This window comes from Saccopteryx bilineata, chromosome 6 (assembly GCF_036850765.1).
Source record: "Saccopteryx bilineata isolate mSacBil1 chromosome 6, mSacBil1_pri_phased_curated, whole genome shotgun sequence".
NCBI lineage: Eukaryota > Metazoa > Chordata > Mammalia > Chiroptera > Emballonuridae > Saccopteryx > Saccopteryx bilineata.
The window spans coordinates 199,761,154-199,774,604 of NC_089495.1; positions in this window are offsets into that span (position 1 = coordinate 199,761,154).

The window sequence follows — 13,451 nt, forward strand, 5'->3', positions numbered from 1 at the left end:
CATCTACAAGTTAAAGGAGAGAGGCCTCAGGAGAAACCAAATCTGCAGACACCCTGATCTTGGACTTCCAGCCTCCAGAACTATGAGAAATAAATTTGTTGTTTAAGCCATCCCGTCTGCAGTATTTTGTTATGACAGCCTTCCCAGACAAACACAAGAACACACAGAATGGGAGGAAATACTTGGAAATTATATATCTGATAAGGGACTTGAATATGGAATATATGAGGAACTCTTACAATGCAGTAGTAAAATAGCAAATAACTCAATTAAAAAATGGACAAAGAACCTGAATAGCTATTTCTCCAAAGAAAATAGACAAATGGTCAATAGGTACATGAGAAGATATTCAACATCATTAACCAACAGGAAATGCATATCAAAACCACAGTGAGATCGCACTTGCAAGCTCACTAGGATGGCTGTTATCAATAAAAACAAGTACTGGCAGCCCTGGCCAGTTGGCTCAGCGGTAGAGCGTAGGCCTGGTGTGCGGGGGACCCGGGTTCGATTCCCGGCCAGGGCACATAGGAGAAGCACCCATTTGCTTCTCCACCCCCCCCCTCCTTCCTCTCTGTCTCTCTCTTCCCCTCCCGCAGCCAAGGCTCCATTGGAGCAAAGATGTCCCGGGCTCTGGGGATGGCTCCTTGGCCTCTGCCCCAGGCACTGGAGTGGCTCTGGTCGTGACAGAGCGACGCCCCGGAGGGGCAGAGCATCGCCCCCTGGTGGGCAGAGCGTCACCCCTGGTGGGCGTGCCGGGTGGATCCCAGTCGGGCGCATGCGGGAGTCTGTCTGACTGTCTCTCCCTGTTTCCAGCTTCAGAAAAATACAAAAAAACAAAACAAAAAAAAACAAAAACAAGTACTGGCAAAAAGTGAAAAAACCTCAGACATTGCTAGTGGGAGTGTAAAACATGTCACAGCTTTCAAAAAAACAGTCTGAGAGTTTCTCAAAATGTTAAACATCGAGTTACCAGATGACACAGCAATTCCACTCCTAGGTGTATACTCAAGAGCCATAAAAGCATGCATCTTTATGAACTCATACACAAATGTTCATGGTGGCATTAAAGATAATAGCCAAAAAGTAGAAACCACCCCAATGTCCATCAAATGCCAAATGGGTAAATGAAACATGGTATGTCCATACAATGCAATAGCACTTGGCCATCAAAAAGATTGAAGTCCTGATACATGCCACAACACGCATGAACCTTGAAAACATGTGCTCAGGGAAAGAAGCCAGACACGAGACCACATATTGCATGATTCCGTTGCTATGAAGTATCCAGTATAGGCAAATCTATAGACGTAGAACCTACATTACTGGTTGTCTAGAGTCAGGAGGGATGAACGGCAAATAGAGAGTGATAAAGGACACCAGTTTTTTTGGGGGGATGATGAAAATGTTCTAAAATTGATTACGGTAATGAATATACCAAAAACCATTGAACTGTATAGTTCAAATGAGTGAATTGTACTGGGTGTGAATGCTGTCTCAATACAGGTTTTATCCCCCCCCCCCAATGTTAAATTATTCTCTGGTCCTTGAAAACAAAACTGACCATGTCTTCTAAATCTCTCCCGGTGGTCCCCAGGCCATCAGTGAAAAGCAAATCCCTTCATTTGGAAGCCATGCATGAGCTGGTAGACATTAGGGGACAGCCCAAGGCTAATGAACATTTTTATTGACTATGGGAAACTTTTGAGTACCTAACAATAAACGGATTGGCTCCATCATATAAAATCTAGGACATTGATGTTGACAAATATAGAATTAAATATCTACATAACTTTGGGTCAACTAGTCAGCCTCAATTCAAGTACTCATAGCTACATATAAATTATATGAAAGGTAGAATTTGGGTGAATTATATGACTGTTACGATGCAAGGCAAGGACTCCAGAATAAGGAAGACCTAGAGACTTCTGAGTCTGAAAAAAAAATGAGCGAGGGTAGTTCAAAGGGACTTATTCTCCAGGTTATTTAATCCACTGGTTCTAATGCGAGGCACTGGGCCCTGGCCGGCTGGCTCAGTGGTAAAGTGTCAACGCAGTGTGTATAAGTCCCAGGTTCAATTCCCAGCCAGAGCACACAGGAGAAATGCCCATCTGCTTCTCCACCCTTCCCCTCTCCTTTCTCTCTCTCTCTCTCTTCCCTTCCCGCAGCCAAGGCTCCATTGGAGCGAAGTTAGCCCAGGTGCTGAGGATGGTTCCATGGCCTCCCCCTCACGCACTAGAATGGCTCCAGGTGCAACAGAGCAACGCTCCAGAGGGGCCAAACATCACCCCGTGGTGGGCATGCCAGGTGGATCCCAGTCAGGCACATGCTGGAGTCTGTCTCTGCTTCCCTGCTTCTCACTTCAGAAAAAAATAAAATAAAATAAAATAATGCCAGGCACTGGGCAAGTGCTGGGCTGGCTGTGCTCATTCATTCCACAAATAGTCCAGTGCGTGGCCCAGGGTAAGCCTTGGTATGCAGCTGCCGCTGCTGGTGAGTTGTTGGCTCCAGGCCTGGCCCAACCAACAGATGTGCAGGAAGAGCAGACGGTGCCTTGAGGGCCCAAGTGAAAATGCGCCAAGCGGTTCTGCCATGAACCCGCCGGGCAGTCACTTCCCCTTCCAGAATGTCTGTTTCCTGGTCTGTAAAACTCCGATTGTGCTGGAGTACCTGCGTGTGTTGTTGTGTGCATTTTTCCCACGTCCCCAGACTTCTGAGGGAAGTGACCTCCCCTCGACCTCTTTTGTAAGCTCCCCAAAGAGCACAGGCCGAGCTGCTGGCACACAGTGGGGTCCACGCTAGCGGTGTGGAGGGAGCACCAGGTGTTTGTGGCTGGCAGGCGAGCTCAGTCCTGTGATGAGCTCAGGACTGAGGGGAACGAGGTGGCGGCAGATGGATTTTCATTTTTATGTTCAGTTTAGAGAGAATCCTCTGGGCTGGGCTCCCCTCCGTGGCCCTCAATCTTGGCAAAATGTTGGAATCACAAAGGGACCTTTTAAGTGTCGATGCCCAGGTTCTACCCCAGACCATATGAATCAGATTCTGGAGGTTGGGCTTGTAGTTTTATTGTGTGTGTGTGTGTGTGTGTGTGTGTGTGTGTGTGTGTGTAAAAGACAGAGAAAGGGACAGATAGGAACAGCAGACAGGAAGGGAGAGAGATGAGAAGCATCAATTCTTTGTTGCGGCACCCTAGTTGTTCATTGGTTGCTTTCTCATATGTGCCTTGACCGGAGGCGGGGGGGGGGGGGTACAGCAAAGCGAGTGACCTCTTGCTCAAGTCAGCAACCTTGGGCTCCTAGCAAGCGATCTTTGGGCTCAAGCCAGTGACCATGGGGTCATGTCTATGATCCCACGCTCAAGCCAGCGACCCCGTGCTTAAGCCGGATGAGCCTGTGCTCAAGCCAGCGACCTCAGGGTTTCGTACCTGGGTCCTCTGTGTCCCAGTCCTATGCTCTTTCCACTGCGCCACCGCCTGGTCAGGCTGGGCTTGTACTTTTAAACATATATGCGTACACCCAGATCGAACACTGGGTGAGTTACAAATGCAATGTGCAGCCAGGCCGAAGATCACCAGCTATGCCTGTGTTTCCCAAACCTCAGGAGCACCAGGTCACCTGGGGGAAGGTAAGAGAGGAAGTGTCAAAATGCTGCTTCCTAGGCCTATCTTTCGTACTCCTTTCGCATGCTTTGGTGTGCTATGGGGCTTAGGGGTTACCCTGACTGACAGGGTTTCCTAAATTCTCATAGTAGAAAAGTCATCTGGGGCACTTAATAAAAAGTGCAGGTTCCATTGTGCAATCGCCAATGTAATAATCAACTGGGGAAGCAACAATCCTCAACAGATGCTGAAGCCACCGAGTGAGAGGTTTTGGGTAACAGAAGTCACATGGTTCAAACTATCACACCACAGATTATGTACTAATTAAAAATGGAGAGAGATGCACCTTTACAACAGAGAGACCCGCGGTCTCTACCTGAATCGAGTGATCAAACCCACACCTCCGAGAGGGGACAGGCTGACAACATGGGCCTCTGATGTGAGTGCAGCAGAATGCCCTCAACATCTTCTATGTCACATTCTTGCCAAAAATACTTAACCTGATTTTAATCATGAGAAAAATTTAGGCAGGTCTAGAATGTGGGGCATCCCACAAGCCTGGACTCTCTTTGAAAACATTAGTATCAGTTGTTGTGTGTGTGTGTGTGTGTGTGTGTGTGTGTGTGTGTGTGTGTGTGTGTGTTTAAGGCAGGGAGTTATTCTATGTTAGAAGGATTAAAGAGACATAATATATATATATATATATATATATATATATATATATATCTTTATATGAATGTGTGAACCTGGATTGACTCTGGGTTGAAACAGCACACAGCTCTAAAAGAAATTCCGTAGGCCACTGAGAAGTTCAATATTGCTTGTATGCTAGATGACGGGCCTGCATTCACGTTACTATTCTGAGGTATGTTGATGGCGATGTGGTTATGAAGGAGAAGGTCCTGATCTTATTCTCAGGGGACGCATGTTGAAGAGAGGGCAACAGAAGGAGAAAGGAAATCAGAAATGTGCCCCAAATGCTAACAATCAGGGAATGTAGGTGCAGGGTACTCAGGTGTGCCTGCACTTTCCTTTCCAGTTCTCTGGAGGTGTGATATTTTTCAAAATAAAAGTGTGTGGGCCCTGGCTGGTTGGCTCAGCGGTAGAGCGTCGGCCTAGCGTGCGGAGGACCCGGGTTTGATTCCCGGCCAGGGCACACAGGAGAAGCGCCCATTTGCTTCTCCACCCCTCCGCCGCGCTTTCCTCTCTGTCTCTCTCTTCCCCTCCCGCAGCCAAGGCTCCATTGGAGCAAAGATGGCCCGGGCGCTGGGGATGGCTCTGTGGCCTCTGCCTCAGGCGCTAGAGTGGCTCTGGTCGCAACATGGCGACGCCCAGGATGGGCAGAGCATCACCCCTTGGTGGGCAGAGCGTTGCCCCTGGTGGGCGTGCCGGGTGGATCCCGGTCGGGCGCATGCGGGAGTCTGTCTGTCTCTCCCTGTTTCCAGCTTCAGAAAAATGAAAAAAAAAAAAAAGTGTGTGGGGAGGGAGAAGGCAACTTCCTGAGCCCTTCCCCTCGGAGAGTCTGACTCAGCGGACCTGGAGTGAGGCCCGGGATCTGTATTTTTTAAGGAACACCCAGGTGGTTTTTACATGGTTCAAGGCTTCACCATCCCTAGAGGTCCCCGCAGCAACCTGCACTGCAGGCTGCCTTTCGGTTTCTCAGACGCCCCATACTACCATCACTTTGCACATCCTGTTCCCTCTGCCTGGTCTGCTGTTCCCTCCTTCTGCTTAATTTCCACCTTTCTTTCCGGTCTCAGCCCAAATGTCACTTCCTCAGGGAAGGCTTCCAAAAGCCCCTCAATCACCCCAGCCCCCACTACTGGTTCTCACGGCCCCAGGACCACAGTGGTAATTTTACACAGAGTTGTGACTTGTGGGTGAATGTCTGCTTCTCCTTGTACAGAGTGGTACGGGCTGAACTGTGTCTGTCTGCCCCTGACCCCATTCATATGGTGCAGCCCGAACCCCACTGCCTCACAGTGTGACTGCATCTGAAAATAAGGGCTTTAAAGAGGTGATTCCAGTCAAATGAGTTCGTGTAGGATAGATGGGCTTCCCTCCAACATGACTGGTGTCTTTATAAGAGACTCAAAACAGAGCAAAGACCGTGGGCAGACACTGGAGGAAGACAGCCGTCTACAGTGTGTCCGTAAAGTCACGGTGCACTTTTGACCGGTCACAGGAAAGCAACAAAAGACGATAGAAATGTGAAATCTGCACCAAATAAAAGGAAAACCCTCCCAGTTTCTGTAGGATAATGTGGCAGCATGTGCGTATGCGCAGATGATGACATAACACCGTGTATACAGCGGAGCAGCCCATGGCTATGCCAGTCGAGATATGGATGGTACAGAGGAAAGTTCAGTGTGTTCTGTGGCTCGCTAAATTTGAATCCATGACCAAAGTGCAACGTGAATATCAGCGCGTTTATAACGAAGCGCCACCACATACGAATCACATTACTCGGTGGGATAAGCAGTTGAAGGAAACCGGCAGATTGGTGGAGAAACCCCGTTCTGGTAGGCCATCAGTCAGTGACGAGTCTGTAGAGGCTATACGGGATAGCTACCTAAGGAGCCCTAAAAAATCTGTGCGTGAGCCCACATCGAACTGCACTGAATAGGTATGAAACTGGGAGAGTTTTCCTTTTATTTGGTGCAGATTTCACATCTCTATCGTCTTTTGTTGCTTTTCTGTGACCGGTCAAAAGTGCACCATGACTTTACGGACACACTGTATATACAAGCCAAGAAGAAAACGACCTGTCGCCATCTTGGTCTCAGACTCCTAACCACCTGAATTGTGAGAAAATATGTTTCTGTTATTTAAGCCACTCAATTTGTGGTCCTTTGTTATGGTGGCCCTAACAAACTAACGTAGATAGCAAGCGACACTGATCAGGGGTCAGATCTGTTTTGTTTACATCCGAATGTCCAGGGCCTCACAGAACTTGGCACTCAGAATGCCGGAGAACTCATTACCAGTCCTGGCGGATGTCGGGGCTTCAGTGAACAGCACTTGAAAATGCAGCAAGATAATATTGGAGAAATTACAAACAGGTTTGGGCTTTCTTCCCCTCAATGTTTGTTTCATCGTGGCTGTCGCTGGTGCCTGCAGCCTTTGCACCCGCCTAGCTCTTGTCACCTCTTGCCTCTGGGGGAGCACGGGTGTCACCTCAAACAAACAAGAGTGGTTTCTCAGGCCTGAGTTGCAAAACAGACTCTGTAAACCCCCACAGTCCACGTAATAGCCAGGAAGCCAAAGCACTTTTCAGGTGTCACCGCCTCAGACAAGAAAGGAAAGGGCTGAGGAATTCTAGAAATCTAGGCTTGGAAGATAGAGAATCAAAGCTTGAGGTAAAAAGGCAAAATGTTTATTCCCAAGCTAAAGATCAGTTGAAGAGAGGCTCAACTTCTGAATTTTTAGGAAAATGCAAATAAAAAATCCAGGATGCCTGATCGCTGGTGGCGCAGTGGATTGAGCATTTACCTGGGATGCTGAGGTCCCAGGTTCAAAACCCCGAGGTTGGCCCTGGCCGGTTGGCTCAGCGGTAGAGCGTCGGCCTAGCGTGCGGAGGACCCGGGTTCGATTCCCGGCCAGGGCACACAGGAGAAGCGCCCATTTGCTTCTCCACCCCTCCGCCGCACTTTCCTCTCTGTCTCTCTCTTCCCCTCCCGCAGCCAAGGCTCCATTGGAGCAAAGATGGCCTGGGCGCTGGGGATGGCTCTGTGGCCTCTGCCTCAGGCGCTAGAGTGGCTCTGGTCGCAACATGGCGACGCCCAGGATGGGCAGAGCATCGCCCCCTGGTGGGCAGAGCTTCGCCCCTGGTGGGCGTGCCGGGTGGATCCCGGTCGGGCGCATGCGGGAGTCTGTCTGACTGTCTCTCCCTGTTTCCAGCTTCAGAAAAATGAAAAAACAAACAAACAAAAAAAAAAACCCCGAGGTTGCCAGCTTGAGCATGGGCTCATCAACATGATCCCAAAGGTCGCTGTCTTGAGCACAAGGTCGCTGGCTTGAGCAAGGGGTCACTGGCTTGGCCAGAGGCCCTCCCCCCCCCCCCCCCCCCCCGGTCAAGGCACATACGGAAAGCAATCATGAACAACTGAAGTGCTGCAACTACAAGTTGATGCTTCTCATCTCTCTTCCTTCTCCTTTCCTGTCTCTCAAAAAAGAAAAAAGAGGCCCTGGCCGGTTGGCTCAGTGGTAGAGTGTTGGCCTGGCATGCAGGAGTCCTGGGTTCAATTCCCGGCCAGGGCACACAGGAGAGGCGCCCATCTGCTTCTCCACCCCTCCCCCTCTCCTTCCTCTCTGTCTCTCTCTTCGCCTCCCGCAGCCAAGGCTCCATTGGAGCAATGTTGGCCCGGGCTCTGAGGATGGCTCTGTGGCCTCTGCCTCAGGCGCTAGAATGGCTCAGATTGCGGCAGAGCAACACCCCAAGATGGGCAGAGATCGCCCCCTGGTGGGCGTGCCGGGTGGATCCCGGTCGGGTGCATGCGGGAGTCTGTCTGACTGCCTCCCCGTTTCCAGCTTCAGAAAAATACAAAAAAGAAAAAGAAAAAAGAACACAGGTCCATCAATATTGGGACAGGTCAGGATAATGAACCAGGAACCTGTGGGGGCAGGCAGCTCAAACATCAGAACTGCCACTTTGGAGAGAAGTCTGGCATTGTTTAGGGAAGCTGGATATGTATGTATGTCCGGTGACCCAGCAACTCCACGTGAGGAATAACCGACCAAGAGAAAAGACATGTAGGAGAGGACATTCATCGTGGCTTTTATCTGTGACAGCAAAAGGTTTAGCAACATTCTAAATGGATATTAATAAATTAGGAGGTATTTTAATACAATGGAATTTTATTATAATTAATGACACCCTTTCGCCATTCCTACAGGAAAGCTCTGCTCCCTTTTTAACATAAAAATCTCACAGCTTCTAGCCTGACCTGTGGTGGCGCAGTGGATAAAGCATCGACCTGGAAATGCTGAGGTCGCTGGTTCAAAACCCTAGGCTTGCCTGGTCAAGGCACATATGGGAGTTGATGCTTCCAGCTCCTCCCCTCTACTCTCTCTGTCTCTCCCTCTTCTCTCTAAAATGAATAAATAAATAAATAAATAAAAACCTCACAGTTTCTTTAAATGTTACTTAAAATTTCAAAATAGAGGCTTGCAAAAAACCCTTTCTCTGACACTGGGGGGTGGGGGTATGCACTGGAATTCAGGACTTCAGAATTTTATACTGTGGCGCGTATACTCTGTATTAGTGGTCCTCATACTTGAGCAGGAGTCAGAGTCACCAGGAGGGCTCCTTAGAGCACAGATGACTGATCCCACCCCAGGGATTTTTGGTTTAACAGGTCAGAGGTGTGGCCTGAGAATCTGCATTTCTAACAAGTTCCCAGGTGAGGCTGATGCTGCTGGTCTGGCCGCCACACTTTGAGAAGGACTGCTCTCTATTATATAACATCCCTAGAGGGCTTTAGAATAGCACCCCATAATCAGACATTAGTATTTCCACTTTAAAATAAACATATTATATAGAAATAAATATATTACAGCAAATATAGAAATAGCTTTATGTCAGTTCAGATTAGGTTTTGCTACTGAGTCAGCTTTTGTTAACTAATGAAAAATCTCTTTTCAGAGAATTTTGATTTTTGGAAGAAAGTACAAGGGGTTGTGGACTAGTGAGTGATATCTTGTGTTTTATATGTATGGAAACATTAAAAAACTGGTAGTGTTAGAATATGCTTTATTTATTTATTTATTTATTTATTTATTTATTTATTTATTGTATTTTTCTGAAGCCGGAAACGGGGAGAGACAGTCAGACAGACTCCCGCATGCGCCCGACGGGGATCCACCCGGCACGCCCACCAGGGGCGAGGCTCTGCCCACCAGGGGGCAGAATATGCTTTATTTTTAAGTACACTTGACTCCCACCATCAGGGATTATGAACGTTTGTGGAATGAAGGAATGAATATAGAATAATAACCCTCTCTTAAAGAGAGCAGTGGGTCTTGCATTGTTCCTATTGGCCACCAGGTGGCAGCATAAGTCACCCCATAATAGAGTTAAGTGGGATGGGAGATATGTATTCCTATGGCCATCTTGAGAAAAAGCAATCTGTGTTTGCAGCAGGAATACGCCAGGATCCACGTGGTCCAGTCACTATTTGTAATAGAATAAATTTAGAAACAGATGTATTGAAATGCCATTCAAAAGTGGACTGATTAAATCATGGCAGGAAACATAATGAAATATTATTCAGATGTTTAAATGAATGAGTTACGTACTTCACCAAAAAATGTGGAGGAAATAGATGAATAAAACTTTCGAAATCAATTATATGACACGGAGACCTAAGTAAAGGGAAAAGGCACATTCCTATTTTTGGCTAGATGACTCAGTAAAGATATCATCTTTCATCTTTTAATCTATCATTACAACGGGATGTAAACAAATATTCCAACAGGATTATTTCAGAACTTAACAAACTGACTTCAAGAAAGGTCCTGAAAAAAAAAAAAAGAGAGAGAATTGTGGGGAGACAAACTGCCGCATCTTAAAGTGAGATTAATAATTCACTGTGAATGCAGGAATACACAAAGAGATTAATGGAGCAGATGAGTGAGTCTGGAAGTAGATCAAAATATGTAAGGTCATTTAATAAATAATAAAGGTTGAATTTAAATCAGTGGAGAAAAGATGGATTACTCAATAAATATGGTTTGCACAATTGGCTCGTCGTCTGAAAAGAAATTTGACTGGAGGCTTACCACAAACCTATGGCAAGATAAACTCCGGCTGGAGAGCTGAATCCCGGTACACACGCGCAGTAACATACTGTGCAGCACTGAGAATGAGCGAGCCATGGCTACAGTTGGCGTGGAGGAATATTAAAGATAGTGGTGAATTAGGTGGTAAAACCACAAAAAGCATGGAAAGGAATACTAGAGAAGTCCATATAGTGGTTTCCTACAAGGAGAAAAGAGCAAATTTTGATTAGGAAAAACCATACGGTTTTTCTCTTCCATAATATCTGTTCCTTGATCATTTTAACTATACAGGTGTTCCTTTTACAACAGGTTGTTAGGTTGTATCTTTTATGCCATTCTGTATATTATATTTTACATAAAGTTTAAAATAACTAAATACATGAGAAGATGTAGGGGTTTCTTTTCCATTATCTCAGAGTGAGTAAGACTTTTCTAAATATGACATATAACCCAGAAGCACTTTTAAAAGGTTGCTTGATTTGAGTCCCTAAAAAATTCCACATGGAAAAACACCTCAACAAAGTCAAATGACAAACACCTATTACGGGAAACCATTTGCAATTCTTATCACATTTCTTAGTAAAAAAGAGCATTGTTTTTAAAAAGAACCTGGTGAGTTGCATTATCCATTAAGCCATATAAAAAACAAACGAAAAAAGGCGGAAGCTGTCTTTGTATTGATGTGATCTCCCAAGATAATATTGTACTGTGTAGAGGATTTGTGTAAAAAGTATGTCGTACGCAGCCTGACCAGGTGGTGGCGCAGTAGATAGAGCGTCGGACTGGGATGCGGAAGGATCCAGGTTCGAGACCCCAAGGTCGCCAGCTTGAGCGTGGGCTCATCTGGTTTGAGCAAAAAGCTCACCGGCTTGGACCCAAGGTCGCTGGGCTCCACCAAGGGGTTACCCGGTCTGCTGAAGGCCCACGGTCAAGGCACATGTGAGAAAGCAATCAATGAACAACTAAGAAGTCGCAATGCGCAACGAGAAACTAATGATTGATGCTTCTCACCTCTCTCCGTTCCTGTCTGTCCCTGACTATCTCTGCCTCTGTTAAAAACAAAAGTATGTCGTACGTATGCTGACTGCCTCCTCGTGGTGTCTGTCTGTGACAGGTATATGTGCACGTGCATTTTTCAAAGGTGAGAAAGCAGCAGCTCCGGATGCGGTGGGGTTGAATGATATTCAAGACACTGCCGGATGACAAACAAAACAAGGCTAGATAGGAATACGGAGACTTCTTAATTTTAATGGAAAACTTCACATATACAAAAGTAGAGAGGAGGATAATGCAGCCCTGTGCAGCCAGCCCCCACTCATGATGAGCACACGGCCACTCCTCCCACTCTGCCCTCCACCCCACGTGGTGACTTTGGAGCCAATCCCAGACCTTCAGTATGTATAGCTATAAGCATTCTCATTCATTCATATCCTCTCTCTCTCTCTCAACAAACACAAGCACATCTAAAAATAAAAACCCATCAATAATTCTTGTATGTAATCAGGTATCCAGATCGTGTTTGTGTTCTAAATTTCCTGATTTTTTCAGTTTATTTTTTAAGTGATTCATTAGACTCAGGATCCAAACAAGGTCTACACTTTGTTATGTTCTAAATGTCTTTTAATTAGCCCTCCCCCTTATTTCTTTTCATCCCCTTTACAATTTATTTGTTAGGAAGAGAGATTAATAGGTTCCCCCATCCTACCTCATTTCTCCCCTCTTGGCAATTTATTTGGTGGAAGGGGGGGAGGTTTGTCCTGGACACTTTTCAGCATTATGGATTTTGCTGATTGCATCCCCATGGTTTGTCCTGTTTGTGACAGATTTTACTCACTTGCCCCCAAGGTCCTCTTCCACCCTTCTTCACCCTGGTCTTTCCCTAGGAGGCTGGCTGGAGGGCTGTTATCAGCCAGGCTCCCATGCCCTCTGGCTTCAGTTGGCCAACAGGGAGCCCTGGTAGCAACGGAAGGGAGGGAGGAGAATGAGGTCAGTGTTTATTTCTCTGGCTCCCTTTCTGCAAGGCTGACTTCCGTCGTCTGTCCTTTGAGACCGAAGGTGACCATTTCTCTCAAGACAGCCGCTCTACACAATTCCTTCTCCTCCCAGGTCTGGTCACGTCTCCCTGCTACTGGTAAAGGCTTCTCTACCGCTCAGCCCAGGATCCGCACTCCCCTCCTCTGTCTTCACCTTTGTAAATACACCCCCCCCCTCATTTCCCTAATGAGTTCACCATCTGCTTCCTGGTGGGATGTTTCTCTGTCCCGCTATTTCCAGTGAACAGGTGGTTCAATGGAGGCTTGATCAGTTTCAGGTTAAATTTTTTTGTAAAATATTTTATGGTGGTGTTCAATGTTATATTGTATCACTTCAGAAGGCACAGGATATGGGTCCATTACAAAGACCCCCATCAGCTTTTCACCAAATAGTGCTGATGTGTCCCAGATGATCACTGTCTCTTGCTATTGTCAGAGTTAGAAAATGGTGGGCTTCCACCATTCCTTCCCGCCAGCAGCGATCACGGTCAGAGAGCGGACACTGTCTCAATGAGTAGGGCTTCCGGGCTGAAAACTCAGTGTGGACTCTGGATCTGCTCCTCTCAGCAGAGTAAACAATCACACTCCTCTCTATTTGAAGATGCAGTCATTCATTTATCTACCCCACCAGCTGGTCACCCATTACAGACTCTGCGAGGCCTCAGCACCCTCCAGGCCCAGCTCTGCACGGTGGAAACTCTGAGCCGAGTGAAACACATATCCTGCTCCTGGGGAAGGCTTTCCAGTTCAGAAACCTCTCTAGCCCTGGCCGGTTGGCTCAGTGGCAGAACGTCGGCTCACCATGTGGAAGCACTGGGTTCGATTCCTGGCCAGGGCACACAGGAGAAGCACCCATTTGCTACTCCACCCCGCCCCATCTCGCATCTCTCTCTTTCTCTTCCCCTCCCCTCCTATAGCCATGGCTCGATTAGAGCAAGTTGGCCCCAGGCGCTGAGGACAGCTCCCTGGCCTTCACCTCAGGTGCTAAAATGGCTTCAGTTGCAACAGAGCAACAGCCCCAAATGGGCAAAGCATTGCCC